This window comes from Nicotiana sylvestris, chromosome 12 (genome assembly GCF_000393655.2).
Source record: "Nicotiana sylvestris chromosome 12, ASM39365v2, whole genome shotgun sequence".
NCBI classification, from domain to species: Eukaryota; Viridiplantae; Streptophyta; class Magnoliopsida; order Solanales; family Solanaceae; genus Nicotiana; species Nicotiana sylvestris.
Window position 1 is genome coordinate 17,177,192 of NC_091068.1, and position 10,529 is coordinate 17,187,720.

Consider the following 10,529-nt stretch of genomic DNA (forward strand, 5'->3'; position numbering starts at 1 on the left):
TCAGCTTGTATGATTTCTATCATATTGGCCTCTTGATGGGCTGGCATTGGATTTCTATTGATATTTGGGGCTTCGGGGGTTTGAACCTCGATTTTATTAGTATCAATCAACTCTTGTATTGCATTTTTCAAATGCCAGCATTTCTCCGTATCATGGCCTGGTGCACCGGAGCAATATTCACAGCTAATGGTGTAATCAAGATTCTTTGGCGGAGGATTGGGTAGCTTGAATTGTATTGGTCTTAGCATGTCTAGCTGTCTCAGCCTGTGGAACAGACTAGTGTAAGACTCTCCCAATGGAGTGTAAGTTTTCTTTTTCTGTTCCCTTTCTCCCCTGAATGCTGGCCTAGGCCTGAAACCTGGTCCGGGATAGGCTCGTGGGTAAGTATTTGGTGTGACAGGAGCACGCCAATTGGTGTGAACAGGTGGCTGATTGTATGCTTGAGCATGGTTAATGGAAAAATGAGGCTCTGAAGGGTGATAGTAGTGTTGGGATGAATCATGGTGGTAAGCTGATTGGCGAGGTCGTTGTTGATTATAGTAAAGCGGTGAACCTCTGGGTCCCGGCCAAATTCCTGAATCAACTACCGCTGCTTCCTCCCTCTTCTTTCTTCCAATTCCTCCTACCCCGCCTTGAATAGCTTGAGTAGTTGCCTTAATTGCTGAATAGCTCATAATTTTATTTGTTTTGAGGCCTTCTTCCACCATACCTCCCATCTTCACCACTTCGTTGAATGATTTCCCAACCGCTGAAACTAGATGGGCATAGTAAGTTGGTTCCAAGGCTTGGAGGAAGTAGTCTACCATTTCACTCTCCTTCATAGGAGGATCCACTCGTGCTGCCTGTTCTCTCCATCGGAAGCCATACTCTCTGAAACTTTCATTGTGTTTCTTCTCAAATTTTGTCAAAGATAATCGATCTGGGATGATTTCCAGATTGTATTGGAAATGGTATGCGAATGCCTGTGCCAGGTCATCCCAAGTGTACCATCTCCCATGGTCCTGGCGTGTTATACCACTCCAAAGCTGATCTGCTTAAACTTTGACTGAAGTAAGCCATCAATAATTCATCCTTTCCCCCAGCTCCTCGCATCTTGCTACAGAAACCCCTTAAGTGGGCTACTGGGTCGCCGTTCCCATTGTATAGGTCAAATTTGGGCATCTTGAAGCCAACTGGTAATTGTACATTGGGGAATAAGCACAAATCTTTGTATGCTACACTGACTTGTCCACCTAATCCTCGCATGTCTCTGAATGATTGTTCTAGACTTTTGACCTTCCTGAACATCTCTTCTTGTTCAACATTTTTGGCTGGCTTGTCAATTTCTGTTGGGAGATCAAAATGAGGAGCAGTTGAATTAATTTCAGAGGCTTTGAGGGTGGGCTCCGGGGGGTAATTTTGGTTGTCCTGGGCCTGGAATGTAGGCTCACTAGGAGATTTGTGAAATGTAGCAGGGGGAGGTGCTACGAAAACAGGAGTCATAGGTGGAGGAAAGTATGGAACTAGTTTCGGAGGTGGAGACTGTGGTGTCTGAGAGGTGGTGCCTCGGTAGTGCTGGTAAATGGGGAAGTTTGGGGATAATTCAGTGGTAATATTATCCTGAGTTTGGGTCATTGATGGAGCAGGGTTATTTGGGTAAGATGGGGGTAACTGTCCTGTAGACCAGGCTTGGTACATCTCAGCCATTTGCTGCTTGAGTTTAAACATCTCTTCTTTCATTTTCCCGACATCCATCTCCTCTAGCTCCATACCTGTGTCAACATCTGGGATAGACATACTTTCGGGTATTGGTCCTTTTGATCTTGTGTGATAGTGATAATATGCCAGTATACTCTTTAGAGAAACTAACTGCTTGAATTCTGAAAATGAACAAACTTGTTAGTTTTGAGAGTTTAACACATATATAATCACACGTTGAGATGCAATGCTCCTAGACAAATAATCCCTTTCTATTATGCATTTGCTCGGCTGCTTGTGTCGTCCCAGCTTTCTTGAAATTTTTATTGTTATTCACTTTTATTTATTATATATGTCTTTTATCGTGGTGGTCGAATCTTATAGAGATTGCCTACGTATCATGCCCTTACATGAATCAGACCTTGCGTAGTCGGACTAAAGGCAATCACTTTTATTCATTATACAAAGATGGAATTACATTTGAAAACTTTTAAGAAAATGGTTTGAAACACACACACTTAAATCAAAATAAAAGATACAATTCTTAACATCTCACAACATGCCCCACTTTCCATTTTTGTTGTCAAATATTGGATTATCTGCTCAATGCGGGGCTTGACCTGGATGGCCTCCCAGCGTACGATACATCCTTTCCAACTCCATTGCTAGATGACGAGCAAAAGTGGGCGCATGCTCTGTAAACCTTTCATAATCCATTCCTTGGCAATTTACATAACTTTGAGATGTGAAGACTGCCAGGTCGTGGATTTGTGCCCTGAAACCTTGGAAGACGTTGGTCTTGGTCTTGCAATTGCTGCTGACGAGTGGTGGCTATATCTCTGACACGGTTTTCACGATCTAGAGCTGATTCTAACAGAGCTCGGAGTCTGGCCTGCTCTAATCTTGCTTGCGCTCTTTCTCTGTCGAGGTCTGCTTGTTGATGTTCTCTGTTGCATCTTCTTGCCTCTTCTAGTTGTGCACGAAGCTGGTTTTCTGATCGTATCCAATGGTCTTTTTCCTTCTTGAATTGTGCCCTGTCTTTTTCGGATTGCCTATCTTGGCGTTCCTTATTAGACATGGCTTCTTCGTTTAATCGTTGGATCCTTTCTTTTGCTTTGCTCAACGTCCTTTCGTTTTCTGCAAGAATAGAATCATAATCTTGCATTCTTTCAAAAAGATTGGCGATGGTTTTTTGATCCTTCCAGCTCCTCTTTGGTGTTTCAGAAACTCTTTTCATTTTTTGGAATCGAGCATGAAGATTTTCATTCTCACAAGCTAGACTCTTCTTGTCGCCTTCGGCTTCTTGTGCTTGCAAATCTTTCTCCAAACTGAGGCTTCTCAGATTTTCTTTTAGGGCATGGATAGTTGCTTTGTACCCTTTTTCCTTTTCTCCCCAGATCAACCGCTCTTGGATTTTATCATTGAAGTTTTGAACATGGGGTCTTTTTGTTGGCCTTCTTAGCTCAGGCTCTGGTACATCATCCACGCGAGACCGTTTTTCAAACCACCTTGCATATCCAGGATTTATCTCACCCTTTGTAGTGTCTGGGACTTGAGTATCACTTTTTAAGTATCGACATCCATTCCACATCTGCTGAAGTAGAGCCTCGGGAATAGTGGCTTCTGGGTGTAATTCGATTACTTGCATACTCAAATCTTCATCATCAGGAACTACTTGATATCTCCCTAGTTGCCTTAAGACTCTTAGTGGCGCATACGGCTGAATGCTTCTCAATCCCAATAGTAGTAGATAACTATTTGAGGTTGACATGTGTATTACTTCCCTCATCGGGAGCCATCCCAAAGTCCATTCAATCTGATTTGCCGTTAAAGCCTTTAGATGAGATACCCATGCTTCTATTCCTTCTGGAGCCTGATAATTTTTTGTTCTTTCCTCATAGCTCTCGATGCAATTATCATTGTTTGACCCATACTGTATGATCTTGGGCTGTTGTTGGAGATGTTCCATTACCCACATTTGCAACAAAATTTTGCATCCTTCGAAGACCTTTGCTCCTGATTTACATAAAGTCAAAGCCCGATAAATGTCTGATAGAATGATGGGGACAAGGGTGTGATTTTCTTTGGTGGTGAGGATTTGCACAATTTTTGCGGTGCGAATATCAATTGTTCGCTCTTTGTTTGGGAAGATCACGATTCCTAGAAAAGCCACCATGAAGGCAAAGCGACGGTGAATCTGCCAAGTGTCTTTGTTTTGCTTGTTAGTAAGGCCTTTCTCATGAATTTCGAACCCATCTGACTTTCCGAACCTTGAATACAAAAAGTTGAAGGAACAACATCCATTGATGACATTGCTTTTCCTGATTTGACTGCTGATGTTCAGAAGACCGAAGAATCGAAGTACCGAAGGAGCCTTTGTGAATATCAGGCTTTGATTTTTTAGACTTCCGTCAAAACCAGCATATCCAGCTATCTCCTCTAATGTAGGAGTTAACTCGAAGTCAGAGAAATGAAAGACATTGTGAACAGGGTCCCAAAAAGTTATTAACGCCGCAATCAGATCATCACGGGGTTTAACTTTCATAATGTCCGTGAGATTTCCCAAATGCTTGACGACCCATTTTTGACCGTCTTCGCCTAAATCATACCACCACATTTGAAGCTGAAAGAGAAATTCTTTTGTACTCGTGGATGAGAGGCTTTGTGTGGTGCTCATTTTGTATCTGAAGTTTAATTTAATAGAGTTAAGACTCATTTTGAAAATAAAAAAAAACTATTTTCAGAATTTTATATTTTTTTTGAAAATTTACACTAAAAAAATCATTTTATTTATTAAATATCTTTATTTAAAAAAAAAACAACCCATTTTATTCCTCGGTTCTCACCATGATTTCATTTAAACTGGTCAACAAGCATGTTCGAGGCAAATGAATGCACAGGTAGCAAGTAGGATGCATCAGGATGGTCTTTTTGTTTCGGGTTCACCTGTCCTAGACAGACCCAACCCCTGTATTGAGTCTCCAAGGCCAAATGTACATGATGCAAATAGACGTTCCTACTAGGGATCCGGTTCATGGCTGAGTTATTCTAGGTAAAAACCTGAGGTTGATTGTTCTAAACCTGGCTTACCCAAACGGACAGTTTGAGCCGAAGCGGTGGCAACGTACCGGGAGAACGAAAGTCTATCCGGCCTAGTTACTTGTCCCAACTTCGTCTTATTTGGTATGACCTTTAACAAAAAGGTGGGCCACGCGCACATGTGCACCATAAATTTAGAAGACTCAGAAAGAGGGGGTTTCGTAGCAGTTGTATATATTCACAATTCAAATAATATTAAAGCGGTAAAAAAAACATTTAGCATGTTAATCATATAAACAGTTGAAAAATCATATAGTAAATAAAGCCAATTATCGCAGTTATTTTAAGCTCGAATTCTTTAGACCCTGAACCAGTGGTTCTGGGTTATAACACTCAAAGTCCCCAACAGAGTCGCCAGAGCTGTCGCACCTCCTATTTACCGTGCCCGCGGGGCGCGTGGGGAGTTTTCTCCAATTAAAGGACAGTCGAAACGGGATTTGTTTGTTTGTTTCAGAGTCGCCACCTGGGAATTTTAAGGCGTCCCAAGTCACCAATTTTAATCCCTGAATCGAGGAGAATATGACTCTGTTTATTATTCTACGAACCAGAAATCCTGAGTAAGGAATTCTGTTAATCCGGAAGAAGGTGTTAGGCATTTCCGAATTCCGTGGTTCTAGCACGGTCGCTTAACTGTTTTTATTATTGGCTTAATTATCTTGATTTTATTAAATATATTTTTGTTACGTGATTTTACTACCGCTTTTACTTATTGTGATTAAGGATCCTTCTTTGAATCGAATTACGCGTACGTATATTCGTGTTATAAATTTAAAAATGCGGAATTGTGTCACGCGTACGTGTACACGATAACTTTTGATAATATATTTATTAAACAATCATTTTTTCGAAATTGTGTCGAATCAAGAATATTTGTTTTTCTTAAATAGTGAACCGCACATCTCGGGTTTTTATGAAATTAATTTAACGTCCTCGAAGAAATCCCTTATATTACATATTCACTCGAAATTGCGCGTACGCATAATTCGAATTGCTTTTATTGGTATAATCAGATTACGCGAACGTATCCCTAATTACACCAAATATTCTTAATGATATTATGAATTTTTCACAAAATTGTTTGTTATATCTACACATTTTATATGAAAATACTGAGAAATTCATATTCAAGGGATGTCTTTGAATTCTTTTAAAAGAAATTCACAATTTATTAAATGTTGCCCGTCGATTATAATTTCCGGATATAAATTATATTCAGCCCAACTATTCAAGTTCAAAGAAAAAAATAAAAATATGATTCTAGCAACTACAACATATATATGCCAAAGGATGAATTGTATATGAAATTAACAAACATGATTTATGAAGGGAAGAAGTATTTTTGAACAATTTTTCATTATTTAATTAGTGCAAATCCTATTTCTAATTGTCATTGATATAAAGTGTTGCAATTTGTATATCTCATCTTATTCTCATATACTTGCTTTTAATCTAATAGGCCTAATTATTTATTTAAGATGGTAAATAGGCATCAATTTGATAAGAAAGGGAATTATAAATCGATTAATAATATTGCCTTACATGCAACATAGTTGTATGTCTAAAACATTCATAGCATTTTAACATCATAATGAGATACATCAACTCATCATCCCTTAATGGTTATATATATACCTATTATCACGCCATATATGAACGTATAACTCACATCATTCAATCCATAACTAAATCAGGTAAAACTAGCAATATAGTTTTTGACATTTTTATATTACTCTTTATTCAACTATCAACATCTAACCTTAATCCACAACCAAACAATCGAAATACACTAACCATGCAATTTCTTGATATTTCAGAATACTCTATACCTGACTAACAATGTCATAGGACTTAACTAATAGCCAACTTCATGCCATGTTCCCTATCTTAACAATTCAATCATAACTATACTTTAATGAAAATTTAGAATGGAAAACATTATTACAAAGTTTTACATGAATTTCAAATAAAGACAATTAACTCATAACTATCAAATTGAATTCACTACTAGTTAACTAACATGAAACAAAAAATGAAGTTTAAACTAATGAACTTGAACAAATGAAAAATAGAATTTTTGCAATTCAAGCTTCATTGATTTGTCATGCTGAATCTTTTTTCCAACATAGAATTTAAGAGATAAGTACCTGGAAATGAAGGTAGAAGAAGTAAGTTTTCAGCAGTTGCAGCAGTAACAAAATCAGCAGAATAGCAGTCTTTCCACAGACTTAAACAATAATGAGACCCGAGAAACCCAGATGCACAGTAATAGTATTTTAAAGAAAACTTCAGATTTTAACTGAACTATGGATTCAAATAAATCCGAACAGATTCAACAAAGGGATAATATTTCAGATTTTAGTTTCTTTTCTGTTTCAAATTCCTGTTTTTTTTTTTCTGTTTCTGATTTTTCTGTTTCTTCTTTCTTCCAATCTGATTTTTCCCTTCTCGGATTTCTGTTTCTCTCAAATGTATATGTATTTCTGTGTGTATTTTCTATGCTTTAGAAATCAGCCTCTCTTTTCTTTCTTTTTCTTTCCTCTCTTTTCTTTCTTTTTCTCTGATCTTTTTTCTTTCTTCAATCTCCTAAAGTCTGCCCCTAAAAGTCTATCCAGCTCCCTGTATTTATACAGGGCTGATCCTATCTTTTTTAAGTGCTTCTTGGACCCTTTTCTCCTTTTAAAATCAGAAAGTTTTCCATTAAAATTGCTTTTGAATACTTTAAATCTAAGTGCTCTTATCCTGATTTTTCAGCAGCCCCATTATCCTTTGTTCCCCATTATTACTTAAATTATAGCCACTATCATTCCATTATAAGCACACTATCACATTACCCTACTGTTTCAATCCAAAATAAACCTGAAATACTACTGTATTTACAACCTTTAAACTAAAGTCAGAATCTGTTACAAAACAGATTTTAAAGTCTGTTTTAACAGTTATAACCATTCCTAGGATTAACCTCCTAATACAATTGTATTTAACCAACCTTTGTAAATTCGAATTCAAAACTAACATCACAACAATATTATACTGAATTCAGCCTAATAGTTCAACTGAATTTCAACATTGGACGAAAAATTAAACAAACACAGGAGCATTGTCAATATGCTGACAATGCCATGTTCAAAAAAACAATATATACACATCATACATTTTAATTTACTGATTTGTAAACAAACATGATTTAATTGACGAGTATTAATCAGTTGACTATTTACAACATTTGTCCATAATCAGTCTAAAATAATAGAAGCAGACTATTTCAATCAGCATTATCATAAATGAGAATTCATATTATAACTAATCGACGAACTTAATCGAGTCGATTACTTACATTGTAAATAATCACAACCAACAGAAATAGTTTCATATTTGATCATATAGACGGGCATGAGACAAAGATGACAGAATTAATCAAATAAAATCATGAAAAATTAACAGGCTATTAAGACAAACAACAATACACGTAGAATACACAAAAGAAATAGAAAAATACCTCTGAATCTTCAAACTTCATACGGACTCGAACTCAACTTGGATTCGGACTTTGTTTGAAATCAAACAGACCTTAGTCGAAGTATTTTCCACTGAAAATACTTCGACTAAGGTCGATTAAACCTCAATCTTTATTTAATTTGGGCAGAATCCAAAAGTCTGGTATTTCTAGGTTTTTTTGAAGATTCGATTTGGGACTTAACCATTTCTGGTCAGATTCGAGGGGGACCAAATACGACACAAGGGTGAGGGTAACCTAGGGGTCATTTGGTGTCAATTTAGAACAGATCTGAGTTTGTTCTTGTTTGGTCCGAATCTTCAAAAGAAGATTCGAGAAGCTCGGAAGTGATTCGAGCCAAACAAGCAACAGATCCATACCTAGGGTGGTTAGGGGAAGCTATGGTGTTATTTTGGAAGCCATTGGAAAGGTTGGAGTTTTCAGACCCACCTTCGATTTAGTATTCGAAGAGTTGGGGTCTGATTCGAAGAAAACTAAGGTCAGATCTGTGTAGAAGATGTTCAGGGGGTTCTAGGGTGTTATTTTGGTGACCGGCGGCGTTGATGCCGCCGGGTTTCAGGCGGTGGGATCCTAGGGCGGCTAGGGTTAGGGGTGAGTTTCAGAAGGGATGATGAACAGGGAAGGAGGGGGGTGTTTGGCTAGGGGCCGGGGTAGGGATTTGGGATTTATATAGGGGGAAGGTGAATTGATACTAACCGTTAGATCAAGTAGAATGAAGGGCCAGGATCAGTTCATTAAACCAAACGATGTCGTTTGGTTTAATGCCAGGGTCGGCTGAGTCGGGTCAATGGGTCGGGTTACGGGTTACGGGTAAGGGGTGAGATCTTAACCGTTGGTTGGATTTGATCCAACGGTCCCTGAGAAACTACGACCAAACGTTGTCGTTTTGGCTCGTCTGGATTGGACCGGACTTGGGGCTGCCTGGATTGGGCTAGGGGGGGGGGTAATTTGGTTTTGGGCCTGGATTTTAATCCAGGTCCGATTTTCACATTCTATTTTATTTTATTTTATTTTTTATTTCAATTTTCTAATTTAAATTCCTAAATTTAATTATAAAACAATTTTAACTTCTAGACAATATTAATCACTTTATAACAACTGTTCAACATACAGACAAAACATTAATCACATAGTGGAATATTTAAAATAGAACAAAAATGCATATTTTTGTGTTTTTATTTTGAATTAATGCATAATTAAATCCTAGATATGCATGCAACATGTATTTTATTTTATTTTTCATTTTATTATGACAACGTAAATATTTACGGACATAAAACAAATATTTAACAAACACCACGCAAATTCACAAATTGCATACTAACAGAAATTTATTTTATTTTTGATTTATTTTTGGAGTAGTTTTCGTAAGGCACTTCTTCTTCTTCTTCTTCTTCTTCTTCTTCTTCTTCTTCTTCTTCTTCTTCTTCTTCTTCTTCTTCTTCTTCTTCTTCGAGTTTCAATCTGAAATTCAGCCAAAACCAAGTCTAAATCTTCACCAAAACCCCTCAAAATTGAGATATAAACTCCAAAATATATTCCCAATTATTTACAACAACACCCAATCAAAACAAATAATGATTTTTGAAAACCCAAATTTGAATTCAAAACTTCAAAGCTTTTTAATGGCTATCAATGGTGGAATTGTTGCTCTCTTATCTCTTTGAAGGTTTGTTCTTCTTCATTGAGAAAATTTGAAGCTGAAGGTAAATGTGTGTATGAACTTTGAAGATTTGACTTCAATTTTGATGAACTTCCACTAGAGTAAAATGGGGAACCAACTTTGTTAAAGGGTTTCTTCAATTTTCTTTGAATTTAGAGGGAGAATTTGGTTTCAGAAGATGGAAAATGGTAAAAGGAACGCGGGTATAGGTAAAACGTAGGTGGGACTGAGGGGTTAGGAGAGAGAAACGTGCAGATTCCTTTAATTAAGGAGTAAAAAATGTACAATTAATTATACCCTTAATTAATTATGGTATAGAATTGGTAATTTGGTATACTAAGTGTAATTAAGTCAAACCTTAAACATTGAGGATAATAAGGTTTACTATGTGGCATAGTAATGTAAAAATTCTTTCGAAAAAATCAAAGGTTCCACAAAAAAATATAGCGTCGTTAGTTTTACTTCCCTTTGGGCTTTGACTCCCCTCGAAATTTGGATTAACCCTCCCACAAAATCCACCATTTATGATAAAATCCGCCGAGAAAATAGTACTTTTAGTCCCTTAGTTATTGCAAT